Raw genomic sequence first — 17,651 nt, 5'->3', positions numbered from 1 at the left:
TGGGCAGAGCTACTGAGCATGCTCAGACCAAAAAACCGGATCCGGCCGCCGGATCCGGCTTTCGCCGGATCCGGCGCATTGCGGCGCTCATAGGCTTTCATTGTGTGAAAAAGCCGGACGCGCCGGATCCGGCGTGTCCGGCTTTTTCGCCGGAGACAAAAAACGTTACAGTCACCGTTTTTTCCAGACGCCGGATCGCGACACATTGCCGGATCCGGCGAAAACCGGATGAAACGCATGGCCATCCGGCGCAAATGCAAGTCAATGGGGGGGAAACCGGATCCGGCATTGCATTTCGCCGGATCCGGTTTCTGTCAAAAGCGCCGGATCGCGCCTGACGGCGAAAACCTGATGTGTGAAAGAGGCCTTAGCATGTCGTGTACTCGAAAACAGGAAAGAAATTCCAAGTGCGGTGAAATTGCAAAAAAAGTGCAATCCTACACTAGTTTTTTGTTTGGCTTTTTTGCTAGGTTCAATAAATGCTAAAACTGACCTGCCATTATGATTCTCCAGGTCATTACAAGTTCATAGACACCAAACATGTCTAGGTTCTTTGTTATCTAGGTGGTGAAAAAAAATTCCAAACTTTGCTAAAAAAAAAAAAAAAAAAATTGCGCCATATTCCGATACCGGTAGCGTCTCCATTTTTCGTGATCTCGGGTTAGGTGAGGGATTATTTTTTGCGTGCTGAGCTGACTTTTTAATACCATTTTTGTGCAGATACGATCTTTTGATCACCCGTTATTGCAGTTTAATGCAATGTCGCGGTGGCCAAAAAAAAAGTAATTCTGGCGTTTTAACTTTTTTTCTCGCTACGCCGTTTAGCGATCAGGATAATTCTATTTTTTTGATAGATCAGGCGATTCTGAACCCGGCGATACCAAATATGTCTATTTGATGTTTTATTTTGAATGTGGAACTTTTATTTTTTTTTATTTTTTTTTTTTAATTTTTAAACACATTTATTTTTTTACTTTTTGCATGCTTCAATAGTCTTCATAGGAGACTAGAAGGTGCCATAGCCTGATCGGCACCGCTACATATAGGCGATGGTCAGATCACCTCTATGCAGTAGAATTGCTGACTTGCTATGAGCGCCGACCACTGGGTGGTGCTCACAACAATCCGACACTGACAACCATAGAGGTCTCCAGGAGACCTCGGGTTGTCAAGCCGACACCCCGGTGACCCGCGATCACGTGATGCGGGTCACCGATGTGCGTATTTCTGGCGCGATGGCCGGAAGAGCCATTTAAATGCCGCTGTCGGCGTTTGACAACGGCATTTAGCTAGTTAATAGCCGCGAGTGGATCGCGATTCCACCCACGGCTATTGCGGGCACGTCAGCTGTTCAAAACAGCTGACATGTCCCAGGAAAGATGTGGGCTCACCGCCAGAGCCCACATCAAAGGGAGGGAGTCCGACATCGGCATGCTATTTTGCCCGTTGTTGGAAAGGGGTTAATGCAGTGTAAATTGACCTGCGGTGTGGGTTTCAAATCTGCAACATATCAGTTTCTCTTGCGGTTACACAAAGTTTTCTGTGTGGATTTTTCCCATAGACTTCCATTAGGTGTGGAAATTCTGAAGGTAAAAAAATGCACATGCGTTTTTAGTGCATTTTCACAACAAAGACGCATTGAAAATGCATGTAATCTGCACGTAAGTATGTCAATTAAGCTTTGTCAAAGCCAAATTCCAGAGGTATCAAATTGAAAGCAGCTTTATTTAACCCTCCGTCAGGCGCAATATAGATTCTCCTCAGTTCATGCGCAATGTGCCTGACAAGCACAGGTCAGAAAACCACCTATAGTAGCTACATATTTCAATTTCAGGACTATAGAAGTAGTCAGTGACCTTCATAGGAATGTATTAAAAGAGATTACACCAAATCAGATGCAAAAAAAACATTAACCATAAACTTATTAAAACTAAAAGTACCACTTTTCGGTAGTACCGCCAAATAGGCTCCAGTTATCTTTACTTAACTATTGCTTAAATATAAAATTATGGAAAAAAACTTAAAGGATATTGCACTTAGATGTTACTTAATTATTTTCTACTCATCTTCAGTGGTTTCAATTGCAGCAGAAGCAGCACAGGTACACTTAGAAAAGCAAGGCTGGCAGACGAAAGTTGCATAGGAAAGGCAGATTGATTCTTTACATATTTTGCAGTCATATTTAGAAAGCCTTCTGAAACCAGATACAAATGAGCAGGTAGTACAACTGCGTCTTTTAGAAGGTGGTAGAGTCGGTGTTTGTTCTGGAACGTCCTTGGGACGTCCTTTGTATTTTTATCTTTGCCCAAATAATAAGCTAGATCTGTGTCTGTTTCCTCTGTATCAGTGTCATCACCATCCTGCTCTGTTCCAGAATCAGTGTTACATTCTGCTACCTCATCTTCAGATGAAATGTCACTAGATTCCTCTAAATCCTCAGTTAACTGCTGGTTCTTCCTCATCATCTTCTAACAAAAAAATCTTCATTTCTTCTAAATGAAGGGGTTTAGATGAATCATACTGTTTTCTGGCCATTGCAGCAGAAAATCTGAAGCAAGAGAGAAAGAGTATGTGTTAGGGCGCAATGTGCCTTAGAAGCCACCCTCCTTTTGTCTAAGAAAACAGTACTTATGTACACTAACTTAGCATTAATCCTTCATAAAACAAGCTAAATACACAATCGTGATGAATAAAAAAAGAAAATACTAACCTTTCAATTTGTGTTGAAATCAGGCGCAATGTGCCTGAGAAGCCAAAGTGTTGATATCTGCTCACTAGAAGGTCTGCTGAGTCACTGTGATATCAGGTTTCACAGAGCCTGTAGAGTCAGGAGATAACTAGGAGGGGTGGGGTTTTCTGATAAGTGGGCAAGGAGAGAGAAGTGAAACTAATTACTGTGTGCCTGTCAGATCGATTGCGCCTGACGGAGGGTTAATGCATAACACACCAACAACAGACAAAACCTGCAGCACTTAGGCTTTGTGCACACGCTGCGGTTCTGCTGCGGACAGTGTACAAGTAGCATGTTATCCTATGGGATTTACATTCTGCTGTGCACATGCTGCAGATTTTTAACTGCGGAAAAGCTGCGGTTTTGAATCAGCAGAAAGAAACGACATGTCACTTCTTTTCTGTGTATTCTGCTGCGGTTTACCATCTCCTCCATTGTAGAGATGATAAACCACAGGGGAAAACCGCACACCAATCCGCAGGTAAAACCTCAGGTCATTTTACCTGCGGTTCCGCAGATAAAAAATCTGCAGACCAATCCGCAGCGTGTGCACTTAGCCTAAGGGTGTGTGCACACGCTTCGGATCCGCAGCAGTTTCTGCTGCGTTGTACAGTACCATTATAATCAATGGAAAATTAAATCCGCAGTGCACACAGTGTGGAATTTTCCACGTGGATTTGCTGTGGTTTCAAATCTGCAGCATGTCAATTCTTTGTGCAGATTCCGCTGCGGTTTGGCGCCTGCTCCATGACAGGTGTCAAAATGCAGGGGAAACCCGCAGAAAATCTGCAGATAAATGGCAGGTCTTTTTACCTGCGGATTTAGACAAATCTGCGTGGAAAATTCTGCAGCAGAATCTGCAGCGTGTGCACACACCCTAAGAAAACGCACACAAAAACGCTAGTAACCTAATTCAAATAAAAGGTGCAGAAATTGTGCAACATCGAAAACTCACCAAAAGCTCATTGTGGGAACGTAGCCTTAAGGCCTGCAATGCATAGGAAAAATAGTGTGTGAAGTCTGCTCCTTTCCCATTGTAAAATTAGCAGCAGTATTTCCACTGTGATTTTCATGCTGCGGAATAAACCCCGTGGGGACATGCCCTAAGCATAGGTTCACACACTGCATTTTTGCAGCAAAAAAGTTCTGAAAATTTTAGCAACAAAATTTGCAGTGTGGGAATTCACTATTAGGCCACGTTCACACATTCAGTACTTGGTCAGCATTTTACTTCATTATTTGTAAGCGAAAACCAGGAGAGGAGAAGTATAATAGAAACACGTTACCACTGTATTTATCACACCCTCCTGGATTTTACTTACAAATACTGATGTAAAATACTGACCAAATACTGAACATGTGACTACAGACTTATGAATCACCCCCAGAGCACACACTGTACACTAAGGGTATGTGCACACGGAGTTTTTTGGTGGTGCGGATTTTGTAGTAAAATCCATTTATCTGCGTTTTTGCCCTGCGGTTTTACACTTCATAATGGAGGAGTGAAACCGCAGCGTTTCTGCACAAAAGAATTGACATGCTGCGGATTGTAAACCGCAGCAAAACCGCGCGGAAAAATCCGCAGCATGTGCACTGCGGTTTTCAGTTTACCACTGAAAACAATGATACTTTACAACGCACCTAAATCTGCTGCGGACCCGCAGCTGCAGAAACGCTGCATATCCGCAGCAGAATCTGCACCGTGTGCACATGGCCTAAGGGGATTTGCCGGTTTCAGACCAGGAAACGTAGGATATGTATGAGTTATACATACCCCCGGTCGGCCAGTCAAGCAGCCTCGCTCCATACAAGTGTCTGGAGAGCGAGGCTGAGCCCACTAGCCAGGGGTATGTATAAGTTATAAATACCCTTCCTTCCCGGGTCTTAATGGACAAAGTGCGTGATCTGGGAGGATTCATAAGTCTGCAGTGACACACAGAGTGACTGCAGACTTATCCATTTGGACTGGACAATTCCTTTAAGCTGCATTCACATGTCACAGCCTTTAAAAATGGCAGTGTAAACGCTGTGGTTCTACCGCAATTCAATACAAAAAACACACTATGGCCTAAATATGTCAATGTAAGATATGTCCAGGAAGCATGACTTCTTACGCTGGTACTATAAGCGTATGTTCACACTGTATTTATTTTTTATGTAGATTTTTCACCCTGAAAAACTGACTCTAAAAACACTTTAAGGGTATGTGCACGTTGCGGATCCGCAGCAGATTCTCCTGCGGTGTACAGTACCATTTTAGTCTATGTAAAATAAAAAAACGCTGTGCACATGCTGCGGATTTTTCCGCGCAGATTTGCTGCTGTTTTGAATCCGCAGCATGTCAATTCTTTGTACGGAATCCGCAGCGTTTTTACACCTGCTCCATTATAGGAATCCGCAGGTGAAATCCGCACAAAATCTGCACTAAATCCGCAGGTAAAACGAACGGAAAAATCCGCAGCAGAATCCGCAACGTGTGCACGTACCCTAACAACGGCTAACAATTGGGGGGTTTTCTCTTTGTTGGTTTGGGGGATTTCTGCTTCCATTGATTCTGTAGTAAAAATGTATTTTCTCATATGGTCAGTAGATTATGTTCATAGAGACATTTTTTATATGGATTTTGAAGATGCTGCTCTTCCAAAATCAATGCTGAGAACTGTAAAATCCACCTAACAATTCACAAGTGGGAAAACCCGGCACTATGTGCACTGCAGGCAATTTCTGGCTCAGATCAACCAGAAACTTATTCAGAGGGTGTGAAGTGGTTTGTCATGTGAATGTCAGAGCAGAATCTGCTCCCAAATCCACATAAAAAACCTCAGTCAGTATTTCACATCGGTATTTGTAAGCCAAAACCCGGAGTGGGTCAAACCCGCAGAAGTGGTGACGTGTTTCTATTATACTTTTCCTCTGATTGCTCCTCTCCTGGTTTTGGCTTACAAATACTGAGGTAATATACTGACCAAATACTGAGGTAAAATACTGACCAAATACTGAGGTAAAATACTGACCAAATACTGAGGTAAAATACTGACCAAATACGGAGGTAAAATTCTGACCAAATACGGAGGTAAAATACTGACCAAATACGGAGGTAAAATACTGACCAAATACGGAGGTAAAATACTGACCAAATACTGAGGTAAAATACTGACCAAATACTGAGGTAAAATACTGACCAAATACTGAGGTAAAATACTGACCAAATACTGAGGTAAAATACTGACCAAATACTGAGGTAAAATACTGACCAAATACTGAGGTAAAATACTGACCAAATACTGAGGTAAAATATTGACCAAATACTGAGGTAAAATACTGACCAAATACTGAACGTGTGGTCATAGAAAGTATACTCCACCATTCCCCAGGCAGGGAATCTGCAGTGAGCAGTGCATACACGCCGCCATATGGTCAGCCTTTTCTGTGATCGGATTGGTTGGCCATATTGGAGTCCTCAGTCCATACTGCCGCGTCTGCGGTCGCCTGTACGTGTGCCGGCAGTAAGGAGCGCCCCTCCCTACACTCGGCTGATTTGTATGGTTCCCTGTCCTGAGCTATGTGAAACCTGCGTCACACCCTCCTGCGGCAGAAACTCACCTGCTCCCCTCCCCCTCAGGAGAAAAGTCAGCAGCAGGTGGAACAGTTTCAATGCTGAGCTGCTCTTCCCTGGGAACGCTCTGCTCCCTATGCTCGTACTGGATGGGAGAGAAAAGACCCTGCTACCCCCCAAATAACAACCTGGCCGTGGAATGACTGCAGCACAGGTGAGAGACTCCACTCCTCTATCCCTCCTTCTCCTAGCAGGGACAGGCTTATCTATCTCCTTGTACTTTACTAAAGTTTTAGATTGCAATTTCAAACCTTCCGGAAAACGACAACCCCAACAAGCGGTTACTACCGGGGGACAGCGAGGTCACCGACCCGCCACATGACTGTTATATTCCATGTTTGCGCATATGATATTATCTGCCCTTTGCCCTTGTGCTGCACAGTATTCTCCTTGCACTGTGATCTCTCGCGTTTCTTGGGCGGAATAAAGTTACTGTTTAAAAGTCTGGGGTCATAATGGGCAACGTCTAATCTGGCCCCCTTTCCCAAATCAGACCGGAAACCATATCCCCCTCTCCAGCTTTGATATTTTCTACTATGGAGTTTCTCTCTTGCCATCAATCAGGAGAATAATCTAGAACAGTGGTCTGTAACTACAGCTCCCATCATGCCCTGACGGATGAATCGCTGTGAGACTACTGATCCATAACCATCCTCTAGTAGGGGGAGGGCTACATTCAGGTAATTCACATCAGATGTCAAATGTAAATCAGGGTAAATTTACCTATGCGCATTAACAGACATGTACCCTGAATGGATATTTAAAGGGGAACGTGCCCCCTGCTTCTGGGATTCAGGAGTAGATGGCATACCTCTGCGTTGTGACGTTAGTGCTGACGTAATTCCTGCTTTATGACCCGTCCCTGCTTGCTATTGGGATATATACACACAACATCTTTTTCAGGAAGAATCTGCTTGAAAATGTGCTGCAAAAATGAACCCTGCAAACCTCCTACCTGCCGTCATCAACCGGGTAATCAAGGAGGCAGTTTTCAAAGCTCCTGTATGGCAGCCATGGACCGTTAATTCGCTATTTTTGGGAATCCTCATGGCCCCATATGTTCAGCTTATTGTTGGGGCCACATCCACGGTGAAGAACCCCTTGAAGGTGTATAAAGCACAGGTGGGATTCACACAGGGACGATAGTGGTGCAATTTTTATACCCCCGGGCCCAGACTCCTGCACAAGCACCGCCACCCTACACTGCAATGTCTCACTGTAGGGGAAAGGGAAGAACGGAGCCATCCGGTGCATTATTTATCTAGTTTCGGATCTAATTACTGGTAAACCTTCATTTGTTGGGGTGTAATTGCCACGAGCGGCCGACGGGGTCATTGTCTTGTGTTAAAGGTGAAATATCTTTTGCGTCAGTAAATGCCAGAGCTGGATTTATAACCTGTGTATATGGGCATGAGGGTCTCTAAAGACATTTCCGCCTCTGCCAGGTTGAATTGGCTGATAACAGGGAGAAATGTGGTGTATTCACCTGTACTATCCTGTGAATAATTTGCCCTTATTGACCAATCAGATATGAATTAACAATGGCAGGTACGCACACAGGTGTGTCTCTAATCCTCTACCTGTGTTGTCATGGCTTCGAGTCTTTTCTGACTGGATCCATTATATAACCCTGAGCCATCTCATTATGCCGTAATGGCTGCTAATGATGCAGCGGATTTACAGGGTTTCCTCACTAGTCATACACCGCTAACAGCTCAGCTGCCAATCCTCAGCGTGGGCAAGATGGCCACCATGGCTGATGATGTCACACCCATGGTGTCATGATTCAAGTACTGAAAGACAGCAGTCACTGTGGTAGGGACAAGGCAGACAAGTAACTGACATTGGTACTGATGGGGGCACAAATGGGGAAATCTCTTCTTCAGGATTATGGATGAGGTGGCTCTGTTATGGTATAGACATTTGTGTCAGGTTTGGCACAAATTTTGGTATGGTAAGCTCCATGTGGTGGTTGGCACTGAAGTAATGTTATCACTGTGGAGGCTATGTAATATTATATCCCGGTCACATAATTAGGTTGCCATAATCTATTCCATATGTTCTACAGTCCCGAGTAGAATCTGCTGCCTGTTCTTATGTAGATGTCAGCCCAGCAACTATACAGATAACAGCTGAAGTCACCAGCTGTCCTAAAACCAACAGGAGTCTTCACATGTCAGCTGCCATCCTGCCCAAACTGATCTCATTGTTCCGCTGCCCACCATACTGGCTGGCTTGTTCTTCGTGATGTCATTGTGGCGCTGCGCTCCCAACTTGGCTGGCTTGTTCCTCCTTATCTTATTACATTGTGGAGCTGCCCCCTATCCATGCTTTCCTGGTCCCCCAATCTTTGTGCCGCTGCCCCCCTTTCTGCCTGGCCTGTTACACCAGATCTCATTGTCCTGCAGCCCCAACATTCTGCATGGCCTGTTCCTCCTGATCTCACTGTCCCACTGCCTTTCCCCCCCTCCCCATTCCTGCCTGGCCTGTTCCTTCTGAACTCACTGTCCCCCAATCCTGCCTAGCCTTTGCCTCCTGATCTCATTGTCCTGCTGCCTCCCCATCCTGCATGGCCTGTTCCTCCTGATCTTTGTGGAACTGCCTCCCATCCTGCTGGATTACAATGGGGTAATTTGCATACAATTCCTTTCTTCTATGAATCCCACAATTGGGGATGGTCAGACAGCATATGTGTTAACCTTGTGACCTCTGTATAATGAAAGCCCCCACATGTCCCCTAACTTAAGCCCCCGTTACACATAGCGATATCGCTAGCAATATCGCTGTAACGTCACCGATTTTGTGACGTAGCAGCGATATTGCTAGCGATATCGCTATGTGTGACACTTACCTCCGACCAGCTACCCCGCTGCTCATCGCTGGTCACGCGAGAACGTCCTGGACCATTTCTCGTCGGGCGCTTCCTGTGGCGCCAACGAGCGACGCGTGGACGCGGGCGGGAGGACGTCAGGATCGCCACGTCTGACAGGTAAGTAGCAACCCCCGACCCCTGCCATCTCGCTGGTGAGATCTGCCCGTGTGGCAGCTCACTAACGACCACTTAGCGATGCACCAGCGATTCATATCGTTGTCAGGATCGCTGGGGTGAAGCCAAATATGATGGCATCCACTGATACTCATGTCTATGTGCGAAGGTCCAACTGTGTCGGGGAGGGATTAGATGGACAGTGGATACATAGTACACATGAAATTAAATCCTTGGATACAGTGACTCAGCAGGTGATATCACACATTGATATTGGCTACACCAGCTCAGCAGATAGTATCACATATTGTAGGCTTAGATGCATATGATCAAAGTAAATAGAAAGGTGAAGGGAATACTGGACACCCTAGGAACCCGGCTGTGGTGCTTCTGCAGTGTTTGCAGTGTGTAGCTTGCATTGTCCAGGTTTATTGACTTAAGTGAAGCCTATCGGTAAACAGATTGAGCAAGGCGCAGGGAGCGTATTGAAATATAGATCAGGGTGGGCAGACATCTCCCTCTACGTCATAACACAAAGGAGATGCAACATATGGGTGACCGTCTGTCCACTTCCTGACTAGCAATGTTCCACAATGACATCAGATATTCCTGTAGGTTCTGGTAAAGCCGTCACCACCGGGCTGTGGAAATATAAAGAACATATGTTCCAATAATAACCTAATGACCTGATTTCCTTTTCTTGCACACGCCTCGGTGACTCAAGGAGATACAGAATATTCTAATGTTATCTTAGATTTGGAAGTTTCGCAGGAGTGGCCGAGCATTATGGAAATGCATCGCTTTTCACATCCTGTCCATCTATGAAGGGTATGAGACAGGTGCGCACTGTACAAGGTGGTTTGGGGGTATCACTAAAGGGTTAAACAACTCTCTGGGTGTCCTCCTAGATGAGATCACAGGTACTGTGATCAGATGAAAGAACTGCATGGCAATGAGTGCTCATCTCTGCAGCAGAACACGATAGATTACATCGTAAATTCATGTGGTTCACCAGTATCTCACAAGTGATGGATCCAGAACTGCGTCAAAGGTTCTGTTCATGATGGAAACTGAAAACTGGATGTGATCAGAGCCATAAAGTGTGGTTGATTTTTGAGGTGCTACTGAGTTTGGGGTATCTGGTGATATATTCAGTGCTAACGAGAAGCTGACAGAGGTGGAAAACTACTGGTGGAAGTCCGCAGCTTGCTCCATCTGTGTTACATTAAAAAGGTCTCAATCCATTGCTTTCAACTACATGGGAGAACCATATTCATAACGAGCTTTACTGCCAAACTAGTTTATTATTTTTCTGATAATCATAAAGGGTGAATAGATAGAAACCTTCCACATACGAAGTGAAACTGATTCCCCAAGTCAATATAATCTGAGGCCCAGTGAAATCCTGGACATTAGAGCACAATATGCATTGTTAGATAATTGGTCACTTAAGGCCCCGTCACACTAAGCGACTTACCAGCGATCCCGACACCGATATGAAGGTGTCAGGATCGCTGGTAAATCGCTATGTGATCGCTGGTGAGCTGTCACACAGACAGCTTCACCAGCGATCAGCACAGCGATGCCGAGCGCCCGGCATCGCTTGCCATCCTGTAAAAAATAGAATCAAAATAAAAAATATAGTTATTCTCACCTTCCGATGTCGCGTTCAGCCATCCCGCCTCTCTCCACGCTCCGGTCCCAGTGATCCTTTGCGAGAATGACCGCGAGATGTCACAGTCTCGCGGGATAACAAAGTCTCGCGGTCATTCGTGCAAAGGATCACTGGGACCGGAGCGTGGAGAGAGGCGGGATGGCTGAACGCGACGTCGGAAGGTGAGAATAACTATATTTTTTATTTTTTTAATTATTTTTTACACCTGATCGCTGGTCTCCCGCCTGTCACACGCAGCGATGCGTGCTGGCCAGCGGGAGACCAGCGACCAAAGAAATGTCCAGAGGTTTCTTCCAGCGATCAGCGATACCGGCAGGGGGGCCGCTCGCTGATCGCTGTCACACACAGCTATCTCGCTGGTGAGATCGCTGTTATGTCACAAAAGTTGTGACTCAGCAGCGATCTCGCTACCGAGATTGCTTAGTGAGACGGGGCCTTAAGACGCTTCAGTGATTGGAACAAAGTACACAAAGAGCACTGTTGGCTGACTTCTGTGCGTTATACGCTATGCATAGGAGTTCTTTTGTGCTGCATCTGTCTTCTGGAATGCTCCTCTCAAATTGTATGATTATTATTAAAAAGGGTTTTCATCTTCATAAATGCTAAATTGACTTTGAACATGCAAACTGGTAGATGTATACCTTTCTGGGTACGTCAGGTGTTGAGCTCTCACTTTTTCATAGTTCATTAGCCTATAAAAGTAGCACTTTCCAGGACGTCCACCTGACAGCACTATGGAGGACGTCCTCCTCCTCCTTACAGGGACAGGAAAGCACACGAGAGGTTAAAAGGCCATGTCCCACCCCCTTTCCCTCAGTGTTTTTCCTGTCCCTGCACGGAGGGACACGCGAGAGCTTACCGGAGGGACCCAGGGGATCGTGCGGCCGGTCCAATCCTTCCCCTGTCAAGAGGTCCCGGAGCCGAAACTTCCCGGTGGGGAGTCCCTCGGTTCCAAAGGCCAGGAGCAGGACGGCGCTCCTGGAGGGAGCCGTTCCTCCCGGTGGGGGGGCTCTCGGCTCCAGGACGGGTCGGCTCCCCGCAGGCGGCTGGCCATGCGGGCACCGACAGAAGCGGGGCGGCGGGCCGAGCCCGCAGGACGACGCTGACGCTGGGCAGTGGAAGCCGGGGGCTCGCGCCGAGCGCGGTCGCGCGCAGATGCCCGGCAGGAAGTGGAGGCGCGGCTTACCAGCGTCACATCCGGTGACGTCAGACGCCGGTTTCAAATCCAGGGCGCGCGCGCTCCTGGACCAAAGCCTTCTCCAGAGTCGTCACAGGCGGTTCCAGGCTGTGTGACTGCATCGGACGCCAGGGGATGGAAGGCAACACTGCATCTGGTGGAGGGGTAAGTGCGCATAGCGCAGACCACCCTCCCCACTCGTCCCCACAGCCCAGATCTGATGAGGTGCCCCTTATATTATTAGGAAAAGGGAACCCCGGCTGAGTCCCCCTCGGGAAAGGACCCGGCGAAAGCTACCGCCAAATCAGTCAGATGTCCGGTGTGCAGAGTAAAGCTGCCAGACACCTATAGCAAGACCCTATGCGGTCCCTGTACCTCCAGGGTCATAGGCGAGGAACAGCCATCTCTGCTTTCTGAAATGAGGTCGCTGATAAGGGAAGAGATTCAGGCCTCTACGTCCCGTCGATCCCCCAGCCCTGGTCCAGGTCGCAAGCGTCCGAGGTGGGAACCAGTCCCAGTATCAGAGGCGAGCCCTAGCGAGGAATCCGATTTCCGGAACTCAGATCAGGAGGAAGAAGGCGAGATCCTGGGGGATAGTCAGGAACAGAACAGAAAGTACCTGTTCAGACTGGAGGATACGGACGAGCTGGTACACGCGGTCAGAAATACCATGCAGATGGAAGAAGTCCCTAAGCCACAGTCCAGACAGGACTTAATGTTTGGAGGACTGGTGTCCCGCAAACAGGTGGTGTTCCCTGTGAGCGAGCACATCAAAGCAATGATCCAGGAGGAGTGGAAGGAAGCAGAGCGTCGGTTGACACTCTCCCGAAACTTTAAAAATAGACTGCCCTTCGATCCCGAGGAAACTCGGGCGTGGGAAGAGGTCCCTAAGATCGACGTCCCGGTTGCCAAGGTTACGAAGAAATCGGCTATCCCAGCCGAGGACTCGTCCGGTCTTCGAGACCCAATGGATAGAAAGGCGGACGTCTTGTTAAAAAGAACATGGGAGACGTCGGCGGCCCTGATTAGAGCCAACATAGCAGCCACCTCGGTGGCCAGGTCTATGTTCCTGTGGTTGGGGCAGTTGGAGGAAAACCTAACCAACAAGACCCCGAGGTCAGAGATTCTAGCATCTCTTCCTCTTTTGAAATCAGCCACGGCGTTCCTGTCGGATACGTCGGCGGAATCAGTTAGGTTTGCGGCCAGAAACAGCTCCCTCTCTAATGCGGCCCGGCGAGCAGTCTGGCTTAGATCCTGGTCGGGAGATAACTTGGCCTTAGAAGGGTTATGTGCCATCCCTTTCTCGGGTCTGAGGGTGTTTGGTCCAGCCCTGGATAATATCCTTGAGCTGGTGTCTGATAAGAATAAGGGATTCCCGGAAGAAAAGCCCAGACGGTCCCAGTCCTTTCGGAGAGGCTCCTTCTTCAGAGGACAGTCAGAGTTTAGGGGCCGGGCGAGGTCTAATAGAAGCTCCTACAGAGGCTCCTTCAGCCAAAGTGGGAAGAGCAGAGATCCCCCATTTGCATCGACATCTAGGTCGAGGAGACAATGACGCCATAGGCATTGGGGGGAGACTTCGCCACTTTGCAGCAAACTGGTCGCGAGTCACCAACAATCAGTGGGTTCTCAGAACCATCAGAGAGGGTTACAGGATAGAGCTCTATTCTCCTCCCCCCGACAGATATATTGCCCCCACTGTCGTCCAGGAGGACTCCGCAATGTGGTCGGATCTTCAGGACATGCTAGACTCAGGGGTCATAATACCAGTTTCACCATCAGAAAGAGGGAAAGGTCACTACTCTTCCCTGTTTGTAATTACAAAAAAATCCGGAGAGGCCCGCACCATCATAAACCTGAAGCCACTAAATGCTTGGGTCAGATACAGGAGGTTCCGGATGGAGTCAATCCGATCCGCAATTCCTCTGATAGACAGGGACGCAGTTATGTGCGCCCTAGACCTAAAAAAGGCATATTATCAGGTTCCTATTCATCCCTCATCCCAAAGCCTACTAAGGTTTGCGATCAGTTCACCAGCCCGGACCTGCCATTTTCAGTTTCAGGGTCTTCCATTCGGGCTGGCCTCAGCTCCCAGGATCTTTACAAAGCTGGTGGTAGAGGTGGTGGCCTACCTGAGAGATCAGGGTATTGTGATTGTGCCGTACCTGGACGACTTCTTACTGGTGGCAAGATCCAAGGAAGCGCTCATCCGAGACAGGATCCGAACAACTACTGTGTTGGAGTTCCTGGGCTGGGTGATCAACTGGGAGAAGTCGGACCTCACTCCAAACACCAGAAAGGTATTCCTGGGAGTCCTCCTAGACTCAGCCGACAGAATATCCTGGCTACCCGAGCAGAAGCAGAAGTCCATTCAGGCCAGAACCAGAGGTCTGTTGAAGCGTCAATGCTCCATAAGGGAAGCAATGGAGGTCCTGGGCCTTATGACAGCCTGCATCCAGTGTGTCCGTTGGGCCCAATTCCACTCGCGGTTGTTACAAAGAGAAATTCTCGCGAGGTGGGACAGGAGTCAGGCGTCGCTAGACAAACCCCTAAGACTCTCAGGACGAGTAAAGGAGTCCCTTCGCTGGTGGTTACAGGCCAGGAATCTTCAGGTGGGCGTGCATTGGACAACCTCTCCATACGTGGTAGTCACCACAGACGCAAGTGCGTGGGGATGGGGAGCCCACATAGAAGGGAAGATCTTCCAGGGGAAGTGGCCAGCAAGCATCAAGGCCAGATCCTCCAATTTCAAGGAACTCTTCGCGGTCTGGGAAGCGTTGCGGAGAAACCGGTCGGTACTAAAGAGTCGTCATGTCCGCATTTTATCCGACAATACGACGACAGTGGCATTCCTGAAACACCAAGGAGGAACCAGACATCAACCACTTCAGGCACTGGCGGAAAAGATATTCACGTGGGCAGAACGGACAGTTCGATCCGTGACCGCGGTACATCTAGAAGGTTCCCAAAACGAAGTGGCGGACTACCTGAGCAGACAACAGATCCACCCGACAGAGTGGGAACTGAACATAGAGATCTTCAACCAGCTTTGTCAGCGCTGGGGGAACCCCAGTATAGATCTCTTCGCAAGCCGCAAGAACGCGAAGGTTCCCAGATTCTACTCCTTAAATCCGATGGACCATCCAGAGGGCGTAGACGCCCTGAGTCAGACTTGGGGAGAATCCCTCTCTTATGCGTTCCCACCACTGGCCCTCATACCGGCAGTGCTCAGAAAGATACGCGAGGACCACGCAAGAGTGATATTGATAGTGCCATACTGGCCGAGGAGAAGCTGGTTTTCCCTTCTGGGAGCCATGGCAGTAGAAGATCCAGTCGAGCTGCCCTTGTGGAAGAACATCATCCACCAGGGCCCGATCCACCACCCGGACCCAGCAAGACTCCATCTATCGGCTTGGATCCTGAGAGGGACATCCTGAAGGCAAAAGGATTGTCGGAGCAGGTCATATCCACCCTACAGGCCAGCAGGAAGCCGGTGACGTCGGCAATCTATCAGAAGATATGGAGGAGATTCTGTCTGGAGGGTGGCAGGTCCGAGCTCGTGGCAGGTATCCCGGATCTCCCTAACATACTAGGGTTCCTGCAGGCAGGCTTTAATAAAGGCCTCAAGCCCAGCACTCTAAAAGTCCAGGTTTCAGCTTTGAGCGCCGCCTTTGATTATCAGTTAGCTGCACATCCCTGGGTGATAAGGTTTATAAAAGCCACACAACGCCTGCGTCCCACGATTAGGCAGCTCACCCCGCCATGGGACCTGGGCCTGGTACTTCGGTTCCTCTGCTCGGACACTTTCGCCCTTAGTGAGAAGATACCCATCCGTGCTCTCACTCGTAAAACGGCCTTTCTAGTAGCCATTACCACGGCCAAAAGAATAGGGGAGATCCAGGCCCTATCCACTAAGGATCCATACCTCCAGATAAGAGAGGATAGTATAATCCTTAGGTTAGACCCGGCATTTACCCCGAAGGTAGCCTCCACAAGAAACCTGAACCAGGAGGTAGTGTTACCCTCTTTCTGTGATAATCCCCGAAATGAGAAGGAGCGGCAGCTCCACTCGCTAGACGTGAGGCGCGCAGTTATAGAATACCTAGAGGCCACCAATAGTTGGCGTATCGACCCGAACCTGTTCGTTCTCTTTGGTAGGAATAAAGGGAAGAAGGCCTCTAAGGCGTCCATAGCGCGTTGGATTACCTCAGTAATCTCGGACGCCTACCAGGCTGAAGGCGCCAGCCCGCCTGATTCCTTAAAAGCCCACTCTACAAGGGCGGTATCGGCCTCATGGGCCGAGCGGGCAGGGGCGTCAGTTGATCAAATTTGTCGAGCGGCAACCTGGGCTAGTCTTAATACATTCTGCAAACACTACAAACTAGATGTGTTAGCTGGCCAACAAACCGCATTCGGGAGAAAAGTTCTCCAAGCAGTAATCCCACCCTGAGGAGGTGCTTTGGTACTCTCCATAGTGCTGTCAGGTGGACGTCCTGGAAAATAGGTATTAGACCTACCGGTAATGATGTTTCCAGGAGTCCATCCTGACAGCACGGGTAGTTCCCTCCCTGTTATGTTATACTATGTTGTATTATGTTATGTCATATGCTGTAATATGACTGTTTCATTAAACCGTTACTAGCATCATCCACCTTGTGGTACTTGTCAAATCACTGAGGGAAAGGGGGTGGGACATGGCCTTTTAACCTCTCGTGTGCTTTCCTGTCCCTGTAAGGAGGAGGAGGACGTCCTCCATAGTGCTGTCAGGATGGACTCCTGGAAACATCATTACCGGTAGGTCTAATACCTATATTTTTGCCATTAGTTAGAAAGTTGTAGGACACTAGGTAAGTCTGGATCTTGACCACATAGCATAGTCACCCTTTTGTTTTTTTGTAAACAAAACTGGGTTTGAAACCACTCCTGTGCCATCACTTGTGTAGATTTCAAGCTTTCATTGAGAGAGTTTAACTTCTGCTATGACTGCAAAATTCACATTGAACATTTAATAATCCCTGTATTTTACACCTACACAGGTATTGAGTTCCTTGAAGAAAAATTATCTCCTTAAGTGAAATCTGAGGACCACCAGATCAAAGATGGATAAAGGATACGGCATCCAGAATCCTTATGCCAATGTGAACATCCCTCGAGCGCAGCTGAAAAGTAGCTTCGTCCGGAACACGCTTGGAGAGGATCTCGATGGCGTAGCTATCGCCAACCCCTCAGTGGTGCCAACGTACCCTTCCCACATTACACAGGATAGCTACAGCAACAACAATCCTTACCCTAACTCGGACAGCAATAAAATCCGCACACAGGAGTCGTGGCGAAGACCTTACAATCCGTATGGCAGCAATAAGCCTCATAACGGAGGCCACACCGAAGCCATGCACACCATCGAACTGGAAAAGCACTACAAAGAAGTGAACGTCGAGGAGAAACCGTGCTGCTGTTATCCTTGTT

At 48.0% G+C, this 17,651-nt stretch overlaps 2 long non-coding RNA genes across 2 annotated transcripts; one reads left to right on the top strand and one right to left on the bottom strand.

Moving 5' to 3' along the window:
* Positions 1-1,706: 1,706 nt before the first annotated feature.
* LOC141067810 (uncharacterized) lies at positions 1,707-6,198 on the bottom strand. The gene is made up of 4 exons (XR_012226488.1): positions 6,061-6,198; positions 3,687-3,719; positions 2,711-2,856; positions 1,707-2,548 (listed from the first exon to the last, which is right to left on the bottom strand). It is a non-coding gene; the product is annotated as an uncharacterized lncRNA (long non-coding RNA).
* Positions 6,199-6,401: 203 nt separating this feature from the next.
* On the top strand, positions 6,402-17,276 carry LOC141067821 (uncharacterized). Its single transcript, XR_012226489.1, has 2 exons — positions 6,402-6,504; positions 17,222-17,276. It is a non-coding gene; the product is annotated as an uncharacterized lncRNA (long non-coding RNA).
* Positions 17,277-17,651: the final 375 nt, after the last annotated feature.

The sequence above is a fragment of the Dendrobates tinctorius genome, unplaced genomic scaffold, assembly GCF_039654945.1.
Source record: "Dendrobates tinctorius isolate UK_male_01 unplaced genomic scaffold, ASM3965494v1 ptg000013l, whole genome shotgun sequence".
Lineage (NCBI taxonomy): Eukaryota > Metazoa > Chordata > Amphibia > Anura > Dendrobatidae > Dendrobates > Dendrobates tinctorius.
The sequence above is the reverse complement of the archived record's forward strand: the minus strand, read 5'-3'. Positions and strand labels throughout refer to the sequence as shown.